Genomic DNA, 20595 nt, shown 5'->3' with positions numbered 1-20595 from the left:
GGGTAGAGGAGTAGCAGCTGAAATGTAAATCCTATCCAGGTTCCTCTTGATGACTTTATCTTTGCTTTTTGCTTGTTCGGGTTCCTTCTGATTGACTCCAATGCAGGACTGTACCTATTTGGTCTTCCATTTGATTTGAATTTAATTTATTTTAATCCCATTCTAAACTGAATTGATTAAAATTTAAAACGTCATTGGTCAGGGTCAGGTGTCCAATCAAAGCGGGGTTGCATCAAAGCGGAACGTCTTGGTATCCGGTCATCACTACCAGTTTTAATTATATCTCTTATTACCTCCGCCACCGAAGGTGATGGAGGTTATGTTTTCACCCCTGTCTGTTTGTTTCTGTACAGGATATCTCAAAAAGTTGTGGACGGATCCAGATGAAATTTTGTGGGCAGGTTTGGTGTGTGATACAACGAACTGATTAGATTTTGGTGAAGATCTAGATCCAGATCCGGACACGATAATTTTTCAAATGATTCTTCACCATTTAGAGATGGGGCTAAAAAGGATATATAGCGCGATCTCTCAAAAAGTTGTGGACGGATTCAGATGAAACTTGGTGGACATGTTGGGCGTGTGACCTGGAAGAATCGATTCAATTTTGGTGAAGATCCAGATCCGACAACTAGAAATTTTTTTGAAGCGATTCTGCACCAGTGAGAGATAGGGCTCAAAAACGATATTTCAAAAATGTAATGGGCTCAATATGGTCTCGTGGATCAGGCATTACAGGGCGGAGGTATGCGCTCTTCCGAGTGCCCTTCTAGTTAATTATGTAACAAACTAGTAAACAAATGCCACACAAAATACACCACACAACGCAAGTCCTGGTGAGGGTCTGCAATCTCCGATTGATCTTTTTGGTGTTTGTAGCCATCATAAGATATGTTACATCAAAACTGTTACTACATTTGAGAAGAATTTGTGTCATTTGATTGCAGACGTGTGTGTCGCAGTCAACTCCTGTCGCAGTCAACGTGTGGCCCTAAATGGAGTTCTTTCATCCCCTCTTCCTGTGCAGGCTGGAGTTCCTCAAGGTAGCGTTCTGGGCCCTGTTCTTTTTCTGGTTTTCATCAATGATCTCTCGGACTCTCTGGAAAATCCTCTATTTCTCTTTGCCGATGACTCCACCCTCTGCCGTACCATCTGTCATCCCTCAGACCGGCAAGCAGCAGCTTCTTCGCTCACTGCAGATCTGGATAAAATCACAAACTGGTCCAACACGTGGAACATGTCTTTCAATCCACACAAATCTCACACTCTCACTATGTCTCTTCGAAAGGACCGTTTACAAAACCCCCCATCCACTTTCTCAACAATCCTCTGGAAGAAGTCTTTTCTTTCAAGCTTCTGGGTCTCACTATCTGCCATGACCTTTCCTGGGAAAGTCACATTTCCAACCTCGCCTCAAAAGCCAGTCGCCGACTGGGAATCCTCCGTCGTGCAAAGTCCTTCCTCGGCCCTCTTGAGCTCCTGACTACTTACAAAGCTTTTGTCCGTAGCCTGATGGAGTACTGCTCTCCCCTCTGGGCTGGTGCTCCTGCCTCCCACCTTTCTCGACTTCACGCTGTCGAAACCAGGGCTTTTAAGATCATTGGCATCTCCCGCAATGAAGCTGAGTCTTTGGGCCTCTCACTCAATCACCGCAGGTTGGTCGGTGGTCTTTCTGTCTTCTACCGACTCCTCTCCAGCCTTACCGCCCCTGCTCTCTCTGCGATTTGTCCCAACCACATTTGCACAGGTCGCACAAGGTCCGCCAACAACCCCCTTCTGGTAAAACTAACAAAATCACGAATCACTGCTCATCTTCACTCTTTCATTCCTCTTTGTTCCCGCCTTTGGAATAAACTTCCTCACTCTATTCTTTCCCATTCTTCCCTCCAGGCTTTCAAAACAGCTGTTCACCACCACCTCTTATCTTCCCCCATCCAAATCCTCGATCTTTTCTACCCCCGATAATCCACCCAAGCCCACTTCCTTCAATTCTCCTGCTTTCCTTCCTGAAAGTCCCTGTAATGTCCATCTTCTCCTCGCCATGTTCCCCGTCCCATCCCCATCCCTCTCCCTTCCACAGTTCACCTGTGTCTGTTCCCCAATGTTTTGTCCCTTCCACTCCCACCCCTCTTGTCTCATGCCTCCTTGCTGTGAGTTGTGTGTTAGCTCTCATACGAGCCTCGACCAAGGTATACAAAAAAAAAAAAAAAAAAAAAAAAGACATATTTTTCAGTAGAGGATAATATTATGCTCCTTCAAACTGTTTATAAATCTCAAGTTATTCCACAAGCCAATTAAGCATTTAAACAAACCATAAAACTCATTGTGTATTCTAAACAGTCATGCAAGTGGAACAAACATTACAACCATGGCTTGAGGGCAACATTACTTCTTCCAGAAGGCATATAACATGCCATTGAGGGATGTGCCAGAAGCTAATGGGGCCACAAATTTGAGACCACTGCTGAAAGTGACTCTTCCAAAAGGCTGAGGAATGAAGCAGAGCAAGCGAGAATGCAAGGGGAATAATGATCAAACAATTTCACCTTCAAAAGCTATCCCCCTTGATAAATGCTTCTAACCAAAGCAAATCGCCCCTCGGTGGGCCACGACACTCGCTCAAATAAATTTCGAAAGCTGGACCATTGGATGATTCAATAATAGTGCTGAAGAGTGAAGACCCTTTTAAAGAAGAAGTACTTTGTCAAAAAAAGCAAATGACTAAAAAGACTATCGACATCTCCAGAACAAATATTGACATCCACCAAAAGTCGAAAAAAAAATGAGATAAAGAAGTTTCTTTACAACCACAAATACAGATTAAATCGCAGCCCTGCACTTCATCATTTCATTGTTATGCCATGTTAGGTGTGTGAACAAATTGAACATGCCAGTCATGCATATAGCAGGAAAGTCAAAACAGTTTCTCAAGGGGAGCTGGGATGAGGTCTTAACAACATTATGATTTAGCATTGGATGAGAAGGAGAGATGCATTACAGTCAAGGCAGTAAATCCACCTTTTGCTGTTATTCTTCAATGCAAGTTTGTTTTGTTGGAAGTCAGTGGTCATGTCACTGTACTTTACACCAAGTTCATTGTGTGTAATATGGCAGAGGACAGTGGGATATACCACAAATCGTGTAGGTTTTAACAGGTAATTGACTTTAACGCAGTGATGCAAATGTGATCGGAATATTCAAAGCATTAATAAATAACTTTGTGAAGATCATGCTACAAATTTCCGAACCACATTCGAGTCCCACCACCCCTAACTTCAGTGGCACCACCTTTTCTTACTTCACCCTGGGGGGGGGGGGGGTCTCTGAAGTACAGACATAAATGAACCAGCCACATCAACATCGATTCTGCTTCGCTGATATATTTGATCCATCAGAATTTTGATGCAATATACGTTTTTAAAACTGCACCCCTTCACAGAACAAAAACAAGAAATCAAATTGATAATCTTACAAGTATCACCAGGGACAGTAACAGGCTGTGCATTGGGGCTTGCACAGGTTTCTCCCAGTATTTCGATAACTAAATAAATATTGATAGTCTTGCAAAAATATTCAAAGATGAGTCCCACAGCACGTGCAGGACAATTACAAACACAATAAACGACAATGGACAAACCAACACGGTTTGTGCGATTCGAATCCGGGATCTCAGCATCCCAGCATCATCAATGATGTGCTCAGATGGCTCCAAACAGGCCAACCAAAACTGCTTCTGAATTTTGAGGTTTTCACGGTGCTTCTGGAACCGATCTTACATAATCTCCCTCGAATAACTTTTTCGGAGCTATTGTTACGAATCTGGCAGCCATTTGCACACAAACACAAGGCAGCCCCCAGAGTTCAGTTATTTCGATAAGTATGTGTTTATAGTTAGAATCCTTCCTTCTGTCTCATGGGAATTTTATGTGTGCGCTGCGAAGTTTCTTTATAGTTAGTTTTTTACAACAAACCCCCTTCACTTCTCCGCACCATCGACTCCATTGCCCACGTGTTTTTGGCTGAAGGCGTGGGTGGAGCCTCCATTCGCTTCAGATCGAGGCTCCGCTCCGAGAAAGGGCATGGAGCGTTTCCTCCAGCAAATGGGCGAGCAGGGCCGAGGCCCCCCGACCAACGAGGGGAGGCCACTGATCGCCGACAACCCCTCGTCCAATCAGGAGGCGAGTGGGAGGGGAAGAAATCCCTCGGATCTGGCAAGAAGAGGAGAGTGCTGGTCAGGACCAGTGTACGGGAGTCATCATGGCAATTGGCTTGGTCTTGGTCGTGGTGGCTTTTCGTCTGCGGTCCTTCGCGGCGGCTCAGCGTGGTGGTGGAGGTCGAGCAGCCAGGGTTGCGGGCCCGTGGATTTTGGGACGTGGGTTCGAGTCCCACCGTGGTGATTGAAGTACGGAGTGACCGCACGAGGCGGAGAGGTACCCGACAAGGCCCTGGTCCCCAGCTCGCCTTTCCCTCCTGGGCTGATGGACCGAAACAAGACCCCGTGGGGTCCATTTCGTGTGTGTGTGTGTGTGTGTGTGTGTCCGTGGGCCCCATCTGTAAGTCGAAATTGTTAAGTGCTTTTGTTCATTGTATATTGCTTTTATTTGGATAACTCTGTTCTTTGTGCTCTCCTGCCCCCTGAAAAATAAACCCCCAATTGTTCAATGTACCAGCTCGTTGTCTGTCACTTTCTTTCATTGACCAAGCACGGTGCGGGTTTGAGAAATAGTGAGGAGAAATAGTGAGGCCGTTTGGGGCCGTAAGTTGTTATTGGGACCGGCGTGGCTCTGGTAACTCCCGCTCGGTACGCCGGACCCGAGTCAGTACATGCGACTCGGTTCGGACAGAGTCGGCCGAGGGTGTGGTTTCCCCGGTAGCTAGACGGCGTGCGTACTTAGGTAAATTGGAATAGACAAGTGGACCCTACATCACGCTGTCAAAATATTGGCGACCACGGTCCTTTAAGTGGCCCGTCGCCTCCGGAGTTATCCGGGGTGACGACCTTTCAATTCCGGTGTTCAGTAGGAGACGGCCCAACCGCTCCATCTGGCGTTCGTCCTCGCTACTGAACCCGGCACCACAACACAATAACTACAGCCTGTATAATAAACATGCTGCATTGCGAAAGAGTTTGAAAAGTTTTCTTCATGGAATCTGCAGGTTTTTCTGTCATTAATAGCGACAATTACAGAAGATATCTGGGTAAAGCAAAGTGGTCTCAACCACAGTCATTCTTCAGATGATCAACATTGCCATGCCAAAGGATGTGGCCCAAAAAGTTTACCAAAATTAGGTTAGGTACTCATTGGGCGATGTAGCACCAAAGCAGGTGCCAAAGTTAAAGAACCTAGTTTATATACATTAGGTTCATCGAGAAGCAAGACAACAGAAGGCAACAGGATGACAAACTAACAGAAGGTAAAAGGGGAACAGGCAGACAAAATACACAGACAGATGAAAGACAAATAATTGAATTGCAGGAATGGAGATAGAAAAGAAGAGGAAGAAAAAAGGAGCCGATACTCCAGGTCCTCAACCTTTTGGATGATATGAGGAATACATCTGTGTAATATGAAAGGTAAATCTTGAACGGTTTTCGAAATATGGCGAACACAGGCCAAGTTACCGAGATGGTTGCCATGGCAACATAATTCAGCCAATCACAGTTGTGATCTATTTAGGTTGGCATGCTGTCATGAGGAATAGATATCTATACAAATAAATGTCAGTGTGTGTGTGTCAGTCCGTCATTATACTCCACAACTCCAAAACCATGAAACCTATCGACCTGAAACTTTGCATGCATACGAAGGGATCTCCAAGGTAGTGCATGAATGACAACTGAGTGTTTGGGTTAATTAAAACACCCCTTTTGAAGATGATTAACGGCCTTATTTAATTATCCTTTATCAAGGCGGCGTTATCCTGCTTGAGTGCTGAAGCCACATTCACTACAAGCTTCCATGGCGATGCCACAGCTCGGTTCTCCGTGAGAACATTTCCGGAGTTAAGAAGGAAAAATAAATTGTGCATTTGTGGCAATTGTATTTGTGGAAGACTGTTGGTCAGACAAACCTTGAATAAATGATGACAGAACTTTGTTCGAGACCCCTCGTTTGCTAGGCAGGCAACTCTGTAGGGGCCGAAACCCAGAAACATCACAGGACAGCCGAGAGGTACGCACGCTTGCTCTAAGCTGTCATTCTGTCATTTCATAAACAGCGTAATTAATCAATGTGTGTGCCATCTCTTGGACGGTAGTTAAACTGTGCGTCACATCTGCTGGAATCTATCTCCCCCTCTCCTCTCCCCTCCCTCTCACTCTCCCCCTTCACTCTCACTCCCACCCCTCTCCCTCCCACTCTCACCCCTCTCCCTCCCACTCTCACCCCTCTCCCTCCCACTCTCACCCCTACTCCCACCCCTCTCCCTCTCACTCACACCACTCTCACTCTCACTCCCACCCCTCTCACTCTCACTCCCACCCCTCTCACTCTCACTCCCACCCCTCTCCACCTCTCTCACTCCTACCCCCTGACTCTCACTCCCACCGCCCCCACTCCCGCTACCCCCGCCACTGCCCCTCTCACTCTCACCACCGCCCATCTCGCTCTCATCCTCACCACCACCCCTCTCACTCCCACTCCCACTCTCACCACCACCCCTCTCACTCTCACTCTCACCACCGCCCCTCTCACTCTCACTCACCACCGCCCCTCTCACTCACCACCGCCAATCTCACTCTCACGCTCACCACCGCCCATCTCACTCTCACGCTCACCACCGCCCATCTCACTCTCACGCTCACCACCGCCCATCTCACTCTAACGCTCACCACCGCCCATCTCACTCTCACGCTTACCACCGCCCATCTCACTCTCACGCTCACCACCGCCCATCTCACTCTCACGCTCACCACCACCCATCTCACTCTCACGCTCACCACCGCCCATCTCACTCTCACGCTCACCACCGCCCATCTCACTCTCACGCTCACCACCGCCCCTCTCACTCTCACGCTCACCACCACCCCTCTCACTCCCACCACCCTCCCAGTCCCATCATGACAGTTTTCCTGCCCCCCACCCTTTCCTCTCTCTCTCTCTCTCCCAATCCTTTCCTCTCCCCCTCTGTCAAGGGGACTGTTAAGGATTGACGGCTTAGTTTGGAATTTAAAACGGCTTCCCCAGAATGTAGCATGTATGAATTAGAATCGGAGTGAGCCAACTGGAGGGGTGCAAAGGTGGCAACATGTGCGAGCTCGTATGCGTGCAGGTAGGCCTTTGCTAGGTAGATCGCCTGGGTTTTAAATGCTCCTGCCTGGATTTATATAGAATCCGGTGGTGAAAACGAAAATGTTGCCCTTACAGCACATTTTAATCGCCCTTCCCTTTCCCAAGCACTGCCTTCGCTCCCCCTCTCCTCACGCTTATCTCCTCCCAAATCCCCTCCCCTCTCCATCCCCCATGGACATCTCTGGGCAATCTCCGGTGTCCGCATGCTGTATTAACATACTCCATTTTGTTCACTCCTGTACTACCCCCCCCCCCCACCTTCTCAACAAGTCCCACTATCAAATGAAAGTCCAGAACCTCCTCCCCTCACCTCCTTCCAAACCTCGATCCCCTCCATACTTCCCGCTACTCCCCCCCCACACCCCCTTCTCACTTCCATCTGCCCACCCCCCCCTTTAATATTGTTGCGGAAATGGGCCCTTAGTGGGTTATTAAATATAGGATCAGCCCAGATCCCCCTTAAATGCATGTTTAGCCAGGTTGTTCGGTAATTGGACGTTACATGAGTGTCAGGAGGTGAAGCAGGCTGTCCAGTGTTCATACGGTGGTGGTGTACCGAGAGGCACCTACTTTTTTCCTTCCCCCCTTCAAACGAGCCCCGACCCAGCGCCCTGACAGTCAGTCAACAAGACGTGTCAGCAACCCATTGGGGGAGAGCTGCTGTAAAGTCGAACGATGGACCAATCACGTATCCCCAGAGGCAGTCCCAAGAAGCCCGCCCCGAAAGGCAAGAGGAACTGCCTGCTGTGAGAGTCTGGGATCGGCTTCATTCGGAGTGGCTTGGCCGGCTGTTCCTCCTTGGCCTGGATTTGCATTCTGGACCTTGTGAGAAACCAGCTGGAACACACCGATCTTTAGCTCCTGCGCCGTCGACCTTACAGGGGCTGGACGCGCCGAGGCTGGTGTGTGAGCGGGCCGACAAAAGGAGTACGTCGCCGCCATCTTGTCACGCGGCATGCGCGAGCGGTGCCGATAGGAGTACGAGCGCCATTTTGCCACGCTGCATACTCGAGCTGGGTGCTCGAATCCGACAACATCGGCTTGTCACGAGCCGCATTCGTGCCTCACACACTTTTCCTCCCATCCATGAGGCACTACCAAGTACTCCGTGTCTTGTCTGCATGTTGTCCAAGCCTAAAGCTTATTTTGCTAGGGCTCCCTTCGAAACCTGTATCCGTAGCTCCCTAGTTAATAACGGGTTATAGATTAATTATCACATTGTCGTGAATGCTTTGCTTGTGTCGTTGTCCCCGATGTTCCCCCAAATAAATCTGGCTGATTCATACGATTCATATTTTATATTCATATTTTATATTCATACATATAAAACCAAAATGGGTATGGACTGGCAGACTTCACCCGGTCTCTGACAAACCCAGTCAGTAGCAGGGGTCTATTTCCCCAACTGGTGCGGCTCAGGTGTACGTTGGTATCGTGATCTGAGGCGCGCGACCCGAGACCTGTGCCAAACTCGCCGGCGTTATAACCCCTGAGACGGCGGTGCTGTTAAGTGCCGCCGAATCTTCAACAATATACCCGTCAGCGAAGCAACAGGTTGTATTTGCTAGTGTGCAATATTAAAGCTAAATGTTCAACGGTTTTTGAAATATCGCGTACACAAAAGTACATGGACAGACGATCAGTCGATCGGTCAGGTCAGTCAGACGGCCAGAGCTCATTTCAATGTCCCCCGTCTCCGACCTTCTTGAAGAGATGGGGGACAATCTATTACCCTGTTCTTCATTGCACGGCCCAGGAGTCACTGGCGGCCCCTGATAGCCGAAAGTGCGGCCCCTGACATGTGGCCGATAATACACAAATGTGAAAACACCCCATCATAATCTGCCATAAATGCCATCAAAATGACCCAATGGTTACAAACGAGTGCTCCAACACGAAGCATAAAAGTAACATAACTATATCAGGATATGGATGCAGTATACAAACAATTACCATTGCAGCCCAGTTCATCACAATGAAGAAGAGTATGTGGAGGTGTGGCCTAATAGCAGCCATTATAGAGTCCTGCAGGCAGTGTGACAGCTCTCATACTGATCAATGTCTTATTGGCAAAAGTGGCCCCCTTCTCAAACAATAATGAAGATCACTGATCTATTGGAACAATCATGCATTGTCAACGACGGTTAAGATGCCAGGGCGGGAATGGGACAAAAAGATCTCCATGTCTGCCAGGAAAATGTGGCACCAATCGGCATTTCAGAAAACGACCACGGCAGATCATCGGCAATATTGGCCGAGCAAGTCAATCTGCCATTCACATTTGTTTGTGCTTCAGCACAGACACAATATGCCTGACACAAAAGTGTTAATTTGTTATTATTAATGACAATTATTTAAGCGCTGTGGAGCTCACTCCGGATGAACACACAAGGTTTAATCAAAACGGGACGATTAGTTAACAGGGAGAGAAGGGGGTTATGTGGGTGGAGGGAGGAAGAGCACGGCCGAACAACAGCTTTCACAAAAAGTTTACAACTCAAGATAATAAATGAATTCCACACAGCATGCCCTCAGAATCATGATCGGTAAACACATAGGCCTTGACTCTTTCATTCGAGGAAACACGGGACTGAGAAAGGAGAAGAGGAGACAAAGAGAAAATATGCTCTGCATGCAATACTCACAGATGAGGTGTTGGTCTTCATGCGGGTTCAGCAGACTGGTTCGTGGCTTGACCTCGTAGCACCCACCCTACATACCGGTACGAGCCATGTTCTCCATGTACTATCTCCACAATGAAGGACCCAGGATAAAAGAAGCATGAACCTAGGCAAGTAAAACACTTCGAACCACCGAGCAGGATGCAGCAACCCAGCATCATCAAGAACCACAAATAAATAAATAAATAAATAACACGAGCACCACCAACAACCCATGCTCATGGTGCGCATGCATATATTATGCCCTGCAGAGCCTATCAAACTCCCGTGATGCGCATCCATTGGTCAAAGCGACCGTCAAATGATAATTTATGGTCCACGCCGATTGGCTGGTAAGCCAGGGAAATTCCACACCATGGACAACGGATAGGGGCCTTGAGCCCGCCAGATGTCCATATATGGACATGTTTCTGGCACGTCTCGTGTCCTCGTGCTGACCACACGATCACGTTCGTTGGCCACACCGATTAGCTGTGAACTAAAGAATAAACAAACAAACAACTTCAAATAAAGGTAAAAACTGGGAAAGTTCAGGAATGTATCGAGTGGGAGAGGGGGAAGGTGAGGTTTAGATACACACGAGCTGGACATACTTTATCATTTGCAGGAATTACCTCCCACTTGTACAATGAAATAACGATTCCAATCTATCCCCCATTCCAGATCCATAAAAATGTTGCACACCACTGCAGGGGCAGTACATTAAGCAGACTATCCCGAATGACCCTCTGCAGATGTTTAATAGTGACTGTGTGAGGAAACGCCAATCTTGACAGACAGTTGGCATCATGGTATAACATGCAATCAAATCATACATTCATCGCATTTTATTGCCTGACTGTGCATTAAAGACTACATATAACGTGTAGTTGTCTCGCCAAGGTTCAAATCTCTATCCAGCTATGAACTGTTATCCTGGTGTTTCACATGCAGGTACAATCAATGTGTGTGCCATCCTTCGGATGGATGTTACACTGGACGTCCTATCTGCTGACAGTGGTGGACGTTGAATATCCTATGGTGTCTTTCATGAAGAGTCCACGAGTTATTGCTGACACCTTAAATAAATTCTAAGTTATTGCCCTGAGCCCTGCTGCGAAGGAAAAGGCAACCCATTCAGTGTGATTCTTGCCACGGTGCTGCTTTGGCAGCACAAAACCTGCAAGTCAGGTCAGGTATGGGAGCATGCGCTGGAGCAGCGCATCGCTGCATAAACTTTCCACCGGTACTCAAAGGGCCTCCATCTGGCCAACCCCAGGCAGATGCCTGGCCCATCCCAATCTCTTTGTGATGCCGATCAACCTGCTGCAAACACGAGGCACATGGTCGGCCTGTTGGCCTCCTCCACTCATGAAGCCCCCGCGCTGAGAGAATCTGGTGAGCAGGATCAGCGTCAGGAAAAAGAGCCACATCTCCTTACAGCCGCAGCTGACGCTCACGGACGATACAGGTATCAAATCTCATCTGAGTCTCTCTCAGCAACCGCTCGCTGGACACAAAGTCCGAGCAGCGATAGCCAAGGATTCTCCGAAGAGACCTGGTACCAAAGGAGTTAAGTAGCCATCGAAGATTCTTAGCCAGAGTCCAAGTCTTACATCCGTAGTCTCACACAAGATGAGAAGCACAAAGGACTTAAAGACTCAGACTTTCGTCTTCCTGCACAGGTACTGGCAGCGCCACACCCGATGATCCAGCGAATCCATGACTCCCCAGGCCTGACCCAGACATCTATTGACCGCTGACTCACAATATGCAGACATGAATATCACTGCCAAGTTAAGTGAATCTCTCCGTGACCTCAATATCCTCACCACAAATAGGTACAGACAAGAAAGCAGCATCCAATGTATTATTGAAAGCCTGGATCTTAGTTTTCACCCAGGAAACCCAAAATCTCAGCAGCTCTGACTCCTCATTAAGTGCCTTGAGGACCCCCAAAAAGATAAACAGAGTCTCCACAAAGATGACTGAACAATCTGCTTAATCTCTCTGACCTCCTCCCCAGAATCAAGTCCATACAAGTGCTGAAAGGTGTGGTTGGTGAAGCACACACCCCTGACGAACTCCAGTAACAACTGGAAATAAGTCGGAGATGGTACCACCACACTTCACAGCACTCTCAGTACCAGAGTAGAGTTCAGACATCAGATCGATCAGTTTTGGTGGCACCACATGAAGATGGCTAAGTCTCCAGAGGGCATCACAATTCACTGAATCGAAGGCCTTGCGGCGATCAACATATGCTGTGAACAGCCCCTGCTGAAACTCTCGCCTGCGTTCGGTGAGGACCCAAAGAGCAAGGACACCGTCAAACCTCTTTGGTGTCAAGCCTGACTGCTGTGGGCGCTGGTGCTGAAGCAGGTGGTGGCGAACCCTGTCCAGAATTCTCTGAGCATAGACTTTGCCCAGCACCGAGAGTAGCATCACCCCTCGGTAGTTGTTGCAGTCCTGGCGATCACCCTTCCCTTTCCAGAGAGGGACAACAAGGCCTCTTCCAGTCAGTTGGGATGATGCCTGTGTTCCAGGCAGAGCACAGAACTGCGTGTAATGACACGAGTGCAGCATTTCCACCAGTAGGTCATGTGGAGGTGGGTGGGTTCGTTCAGTTTTGTTGTGCAGATCACCAATCTAAACGAAATTCACCCTGTACATTCATGAGAACACACCATTGAAATTCCTACTTGTTTCCATATGCACAAGTTGACACACTGACAGTTATTACCATTTGAAATTACGGCCATGAAGTGAGCGTAGCATGCTTCTAATCGTGGATGAAACGACCAGGAAACAACAAATCAAGATTGTGGCGCCCATGGTTGTCGTGTGATTTCGAGTGATTTTTGGTCTTTCAACAACCAAATATGCGTTGTTTCATACACTTGGGCGGGGAGGATGATGAGAAAGTGACGCAATTCACAGATAAGAGCTGACGTAAGGTATGTGAGTGTGCGAAGGCTTGGTGCGACGCCACAGATAGTGAAACTATCAACAAATGCCGTTTGCTGGCTGATCAAAGAATGAAACTGCTGCCAATGACTGATCCTCCTGCAGATGCCAGCTGTCACCGGTTCTGCTATGCGTCGTTTTGTAACAAGGATCATATAAAGCCAGGAAAAGGAAATCAGAAGCCAGCACTACTGCAGTTTCTGCGAAAGCCAGTGAGGTGGTGGGCAGACTAGAAGAAGAGGGGCACTCATACCACAAAATACATAGAAAATCCCTCAGAACCTCTGTAAAAAGGGTGGCTGGTGAATCAGCTGGTGTACTGCCAAGAATTTGTGTCATATGCCAGAAAAAAGACAAATTCATTCGTGTCAAAGGAAAATCTCAACGTGATCAGTTGTCCCTGGCAGAAACACAGGATGGAGGAAAGCTGAGGGAAACTGCTGAGCAGAGGAGAGATAAACGTGATGTGAGAATAATGACAACTATAAAGGATAAAGACTGTGTGGCGCTGGCAGTTTGTTATCACCATAAATGTTATTATGAGTATGTGAATGACACATACCACAGACAGAGTGAAAGGAAACTCCAAACTCAGAAAGTGAACTATGACTCAACATTTGACATTTTCTGTGATAAAGTAATCCAGGAAAGACTCATTGATGGAAAGCAATCTATACATATGAAGAAGTTGTGTGAGATGTTCAATGACCTACTCAGAGTATGCAAAGGTCAGGATAAGGCCAACTACCAGGCAACAAGACTGAAGAAAAGACTGCAGGAACGGTACCCAGACATGATTTTCTATCGTCCACCAAAAATGTCTGAGAGCGAAGTGGTGTACATGAAGGACATTGATATTGGTTCCATTGCTCAGGCTGCTGTTGTAGACAGTAGCTCTACAACAGAAACAGAGTCAACTACAGAGGATGAAGCCAGCCAGGGTCCATAGCAGGGTGACTCAGGCCTCAATTTACATGTTCTATACTCGGGAGCACTCATGGTGAGGGATGACCTGAACAAACACCAAAGTGTGGACATTACATGGCCCTACTTGGAAATGGTGGAGCGAGCACTAGAGCTTATACGGGCAACTCGTACTTCGAACTGGCCGAAACACCTTGCGATCACGAGAGCATCAATGCCCTGGTACTTTGCGTACGATCACCGAAACTATGCAAGGTACTTACTCGTTTCCTGGCTGGAAATGGCCTGGCTAGAGCACTCCCACCCAGACACCTATCAAGCGTTCATGGATGGCAAATGGACTGCCCAACAGCATACTTGTTATGGATTGAGTAGTGTTGCGTGTGATCAGATCATAGAGCAGACTTTAAATAGGGGCAGCAAGACCAGTGGAGGCATCATTGGTTACACTCAGAAAAGCACAGTTGTGAAGAAGTGGATCCTGTCCCAACCAGCACGTGCGGAAATCGCAAGGAAATGTAAGTCCATGGCAGGTATCCACGACGAGCCCCGAACGAGAAAGGATTTGGATGTGTCGAGCTCGAAGAAGAACGAAGCAGTGGTGGTACAAGTGATGGACACAGTACTTCAAATGATTAACCCTTTCTCCGGCGCTCACCTTGAACTCGTCAATATTAGTTCAAGTGTCATCGCACCGCCAGCCACTTCCGAGGACTTGATGAATGTGTATGTCAAGGGAGAGAATGCTGTCGTGCAATTCATGCGTGATCGGCTTCTCTCGGGTGAGGTCCCATTCTTCAGTACGATTTCGAAGGCCAAATTGGCAACTTTCATGAAGGCGCGAGGCAAGTCGGCGACTCCCCACCAGCAGACGCCGAAGGTTGAAATTGCGAATGAACGTCGTCTTTTCACACGACTGCTGTTGATTGGCGAGAAAAGCAATGTAACACTCCACGATCTGCTCGCATACCCACTGGCGAACATATCTTTCCCGCTGGCATCCGGTGATGGTTCGATTGCTAAGACGGACAAAGCCAAACTCCTCAACCATATACTGAAACTGTGGCCCGATTGCCGTGTGGACGCTCGGCCTATCCAAGGTGCAACAATTGTGGATGGAATGGCCGTTATTCAGGCGATAAAGGCTGGTTCACTGCAAAACACTTTCGGCAACCTGGAAGAGATGGTGCTGAACATCGTAGTGGCCAAAGCACGACGTAACCAATCTTCGAGACTGGAAGTGGAGTTTGATACTTACCCAAGTATCAACATCAAGTGCCTGAAGCATGCCAGACAAGCGGGCAGGGTGGGCGATCTTCAGATGCGAACCATCTACGGACGTGATCAAGCCCTTCCAAAACAGTGGGCCAATTATCTCCTGAGCGGAGCCAACAAGGAGGCGTTGATAGAGTTCATCGTCGAATCGTGGACGAGAAACATCTCTCCATCAAAACTGAGTGACATGCTGTTGTACATCAGTCATACCAGCAAATGTGAGAAAAATCAAGGCGTCGAATGGTGTCATGACTGTGTCGTCAGTACCTGAACTTGAATGTGACCATGAGGAAGCTGACACGAAGCTCCTGCTACATGCCGTTCACACGGGACAGAATGAAAGTCGGTGCGCATAGAGAGTTTCGACACCGATGCGTTTGTGCTGGCGTTGGCTCACTCAAAGTCGATTCGGGCACAAAATTTCCATCTGGTCACAGGAAGTCCCAAGGACATTATCATCATTGACATTAGGAAGCTGGGTAATGCCCTGGAAAGTTCTGTCTACGATGCGTTGATAGGTTTGCACAATTTCACGGGAAGTGATACCACCAGTGCATTCCACGGTAAGGGCAAAACAAGGCCATTCGACTTGATGATGATGGGTCCCCATCTCATCACCTGTTTCGGGAGCATTGGTCGAGAATTCACGCTACATCAGAATATCATTCACGACCTGGAACAATTCGTCTGCGCCATGCACAATCAGCCGACCATGAAGAGTGTGGATGAGGCTCGCTAAAAGCTATTCTGCAGCCAGTCGCTGGGAGAACAGAAGGTGCCGCCTACAAGCAACGCTCTGATGTCAAAACTGTGCCAACGATGAACAGACCCGTGCAGAAATGGAACTTATGGATGATGAAAACGGAACTGACGATGATTCCGACGACGAACTGTGAATGCGGGTGTCACACTGCTTTTGCTGTGGTGATCTACTACACAGTAGTATTCAGGTTGGTTAGCATGTAATAGTGGACTTGAGTTTTGTAATATCAGCAGTCAAGAGCCTAGTTCAGCAACTGCTTCAGAGCAAGAAATGCTGGAGTTCTAACACAGTAATCCTCTTGTGGCGGTTCTACTTTTCATCAGGCTGAGTCACGCAGTCTCTTTGTCTTTGATTTAATCCGTAAGAGCCAATGTAACTGTCTTTAATAGACACTGTAACTGTCTTTAATTTTCAATGTAACTGTCTAATAGGCGCTGTAACTACCTTTAATAGTCAATGTAACTGTCTTTAATAGTCAGTGTGGCTGCCTTTTAAGCAAAAAGTTGCCTTGGTCAACTCGAAGGCCTGTCTGGTCAGTCCAGACGTTTTCGGCCGGTAAAAATATGTAACTGCTTCGGTTTACGACCTTTAATTATAAACATCTTTAATAACAGTGAATATGGCTCTGTATAAACATATTGTATCATTTTAAGACCTCATATCACAAGAGTTTTTTTTTGACGTACATATCAGTCTATCCTTGATTCTTCATTTCTGTGTCAAAATCGTGCTTTAATGTTCGGTTTATCTTTAATTGCCAAAAATGACCAATTGTGTCACATCCTCGACGTGGAAACAAGTGGATTTGGACTCAACGTCTAAAATTCTTTAAGTATGCCAAATTTCATTCAGATTGGTGATCTGCACAACGAAAATCATTTTCTGAATGTAATAGCAAGTACCTCCACATGGTCTACAGCCTTGAGAAGCTCAGCATGGATACAACAGATCTCAGGGGCTTTACCCCCCTTTTAAGTGGTTCACTGCAGCTTGCTTCCACAAACGAAGGTGGATCACAGTTTATTGTAGGGTCAGCAATTGGGATGGTAACACCCCTGACATCGAACTTAATATTTGGTGGATCAGCCTGGTACAGCTGCTCAAAGTAACCGGCCCAGCGGGCCTTTACTTCGCACTCCTCTGTCAAGAGCCTACCACCCTCCACTCAAACTTCAGTACACTGAAGGATGGGCTTGGAGAAACGCAATGCATAAATTCCCCTGTAAGCAGGATGAGAATCACTTGACCACAGGTGATGCTCTACCCCCTCACAGATTCCTCACACATAGGCCTTCTTGTCCACCCAGAGCGCACGTACAGTGTTACACATCAGCTCCCTGAACAGCTCAGCTCTGCCATTCAGCCTGGCCCAGCCACTCTGGTCAATGGTATCCAATGTCCCTTGAGACAAAATTCTTCTTCGCCCTGCAGTGCATTCCAAGACATCAACATCAAGAATGGTGGTCTTGAAGGCACTCCCCAACTATTCAGGATCCCCCAAAGCACCCAAACCCCCCAAATCTCCACTCAGCCTGTTCGGAAACTCCTCAGCTACCTTCTCATCCTTGAGCTTGTCCACATCCAGCCTAGGCTGGGATGGTACCATTCTCCTTGATTTAAGCTGCAACTTCAGAGTTGCTACAAGAAGCCTGTGGTCGGTTTTGAGGAACCGAGCACTCCGGTGGACCCTACAGCTCTGAATCATCCTCCAGCACCCATCAACGAGCACATAGTCAATCTCCTTTGCCACAACACCAGCGTTGGAATACCAAGTCCAGTGATGAGCCTGTGGGCACAGAATCCATGAACCAGCCACCGAAAGTCCATGAATTCTTGCTTTTCTGCTTCACAGTTCCAGACCGATGGGGGCCGACATGTCTCATGACCATCCCTATCAGTTCCAGTCGATGCATTGAAATCCCCCAAGATGAGAACAGTATCTCGTCCGGGGCACTGATCAACCACACACTCCAGCTTGGCATAGAATGCGTCCTTCACGGTGAGATAATTTGCTCAGTCGGAGCACATACAGAGGACCAGGGAAATGACACCCAAGGAGTGATTAATCCTTTCTCATCATACGCTCGTTAACCTGTAACCTCAATTATCATGAGAGTCAGCTTATTGGACACAGTTAAACCTGCCTTTGGGCAGAAAACCAGAAATAAGATGGCTTGCATTATTGCATTTCCTGTGAGACACACCATGCCATTCCTATTCTCATCTTGTAAACATCAGTGATTGTTCCCATATGAAGGAAATGTCAAGATGCCACTGTGCCTCACAAGGTCTCCTCATGTTTTGCCAATTAAGCCAAAGAGGGAGTTGCATGCCAGATCACAGGAAAAATATTTTCCAATGTCTCCTGACTATTACAGATGAATTAAGTTGAGGCTGTCTGGGTACCATCTGGAGGATGGCAATGGCCAGATTTTTCATGGAAGGTCCCATTGCCTGTCAGTCTGTCACTACAAAATGTGGCCAGAAACCTATGACTTACTGTTCAAGGTAGCCCTTGGAACTGTTCATCTGTTCAAGGTTAGACCGTGTCCTTTTGCACAAAGTATTATCCAATTGAGATACCTCCTTCAGAGTGAGGTATTTGCAAAACAGACCAAACAAACCAAATACATAAACAAGCAAACCACACACACAATCAAGACATCTATATTAATATCGATTTGAAGGCCATGGTGGAGTGTGTAAATAACTCACACACAGGACAAAGCCATTAGTATGCAGTACTTTAACAGGAATCACAAGGACATTAGTAGGCAATGGGCAAATCGAGGCAGAATATGAGATTTGAACCTGGGCTCTCCAAATCATCAGCCACAGATTCAGATGGGAATGCCAACAGGCCATGATTTATTTAAAGGTACACCTTTATAACCCAGCACGCAAAGTGCAAAGCGGAGTTCAGCAATTGGTTCACTCTGCCGACAGACGTCAGTCTGTGATCGAGAAACTACTTGATTTCAATTGAGTTTTACATTGTGAACACTGTAGAACACGAATCGGAACACGAATCTGAACATGAATCTGAACACGAACCTGAAGTTTAGCAGTACTTTGGCTCTGAATTTGAATTTGGCAAATTGTACGGAATCTCATCCCGAGCGTGCATATGCACAGAGGAGTAAGATAATTGTTTTAATTTGTCTGCCTGTCTGGCAGTCAACCAAAACTGAAAATCATTCCAAACAGGAAACTTTTTCGGGACGTCATAAAGGATGCAAACAACAGGCACAAATAACGAATTTAACATGTTAAATAAGTTGGTGTAAAAGACGAGCATCAACAGCGATAACCTTCCAAAAAACAAAGTTCTATTTTTTTTTTTTTTTCATCCAGCCTTTAAAACTTGTATATTTCAACTGATTTACACACTTGAACCATCCATCCATTGGGACCATACTCTGTGCAGAGCGTTAGTGCTGCCGAAGCAGTCTCCTTGGCTATTGGGCACAATCCTGGACGGGTTGCCACTCCAACACAGGATACCAGCATGCTGGCACTCATTTTGCCGACCTCTTAAGGATAACAGGCAGAGTCAACCCCACCTGGTATTAATTCAACAGTTGAGCGGGGTTTCAACTCAGGATCCTAGGATCCCAAGCCCACCACTCTAACCATTAAGCCAACACCAGGCACACACTTGAACACGAGAACACAAATCACCTTGTTGGCACTTCCAAAAAAAACCCAGTTTAGCAGTACTTGGACAAAAGATTATGCCATTTTACACCATCTTGACCAATCAATTGCCGCTCATGCTCTCAGCGTTGAGGAATAGCAAGATTCAGACAAAATTGGGCCGCTCATAGGAAATAGATGATAGTGGTCGGAAATGCAAAGCAAGAGTTCACACGACCCTTCCCTTGGAAGTCCTTTTCCTCAAGACTGCATAGGGTAAGGTGTTCTATGAACTCTGTAGTTGTTCATATTCTTTTGACAATTCAAGCACACCCTGTCCAAAGAATAAAGATACGAACAAACAGCACTTATAATCCAAAATGTGAGAAAGATAATTTAACTGAAAGAAAAATTAATGAAAACAGGAGCAAGAATTGCTTTGCAATACATGTCCCATACTGACGTGGTCCAAATCGGGCATGACTGTGAAAAATTGATGAAATGCCCTGAAACTTATCATAATAAAGCCATGCTCCAAGTTTCAGTTGAATATGTTAAAGAGTATGATGAAAAAAAAAAAGTCTGAAAAACCACAGGTGGGACAGACATACGGACAGACAGAGCAAACCCGTAGTTCCCTCCGGTAAAACTGGTAGGGGACAAATAATTGTGAAAAATAATTCAATCAGATATGTAAGCCTTAAACGTATGACATGGTACAGAGCTGGTGACAGTAAAGTAAATTGACACCGACTTTGATCTTGCGTATACTGCACTGCAAAGTGCTCACATACCTCACTCACCTTATGTGTCAAGATAACCTTATAACTTTGTGTACCTTCAGCAATTTTGGTCTTTGCACATGAGAAAAAAAGCTTTAGTTCCAATATAGGAGGCTCATGTCAAAGCTATAGCGTGCTAAATAGAGTGAGTATGGGTTGCAATGGAGATGTTAATGGTGAATAGTAAACAAACCTGTTAAAGATTGGAGGTTGGGCTTTGTTTGAAAAATGCAGTTAAGCACAGAATTATGCAGATCTGATGTCCAGGTGGTGTTGAATGTCTGTTAAAGTCAACA

The 20595-nt window shown here is 46.8% G+C and overlaps 1 protein-coding gene across 10 annotated transcripts in view; it reads right to left on the bottom strand.

Annotated features, from left to right (window-relative positions):
* Positions 1-20595, bottom strand: part of KLC4 (kinesin light chain 4) — a 232257-nt gene that overhangs the window by 157042 nt on the left and 54620 nt on the right. The window contains exon 1 of one of the 10 annotated variants that reach the window (XM_085888201.1): positions 20493-20514. The exons of 8 other annotated variants lie outside the window; for them this stretch is intronic. The gene's annotated coding sequence lies outside the window, so the exon portion shown is untranslated. Of the gene's footprint in view, positions 1-9937; positions 9962-20492; positions 20515-20595 lie in introns of those variants that run through there. One more of the 10 variants, XM_085888199.1, reaches the window with a different exon arrangement.

The sequence above is a fragment of the Eptatretus burgeri genome, chromosome 7, assembly GCF_056783735.1.
Source record: "Eptatretus burgeri isolate ZD-2024b chromosome 7, Ebu_testis_v1, whole genome shotgun sequence".
Classification (NCBI taxonomy): Eukaryota; Metazoa; Chordata; class Myxini; order Myxiniformes; family Myxinidae; genus Eptatretus; species Eptatretus burgeri.
The sequence above is the reverse complement of the archived record's forward strand: the minus strand, read 5'-3'. Positions and strand labels throughout refer to the sequence as shown.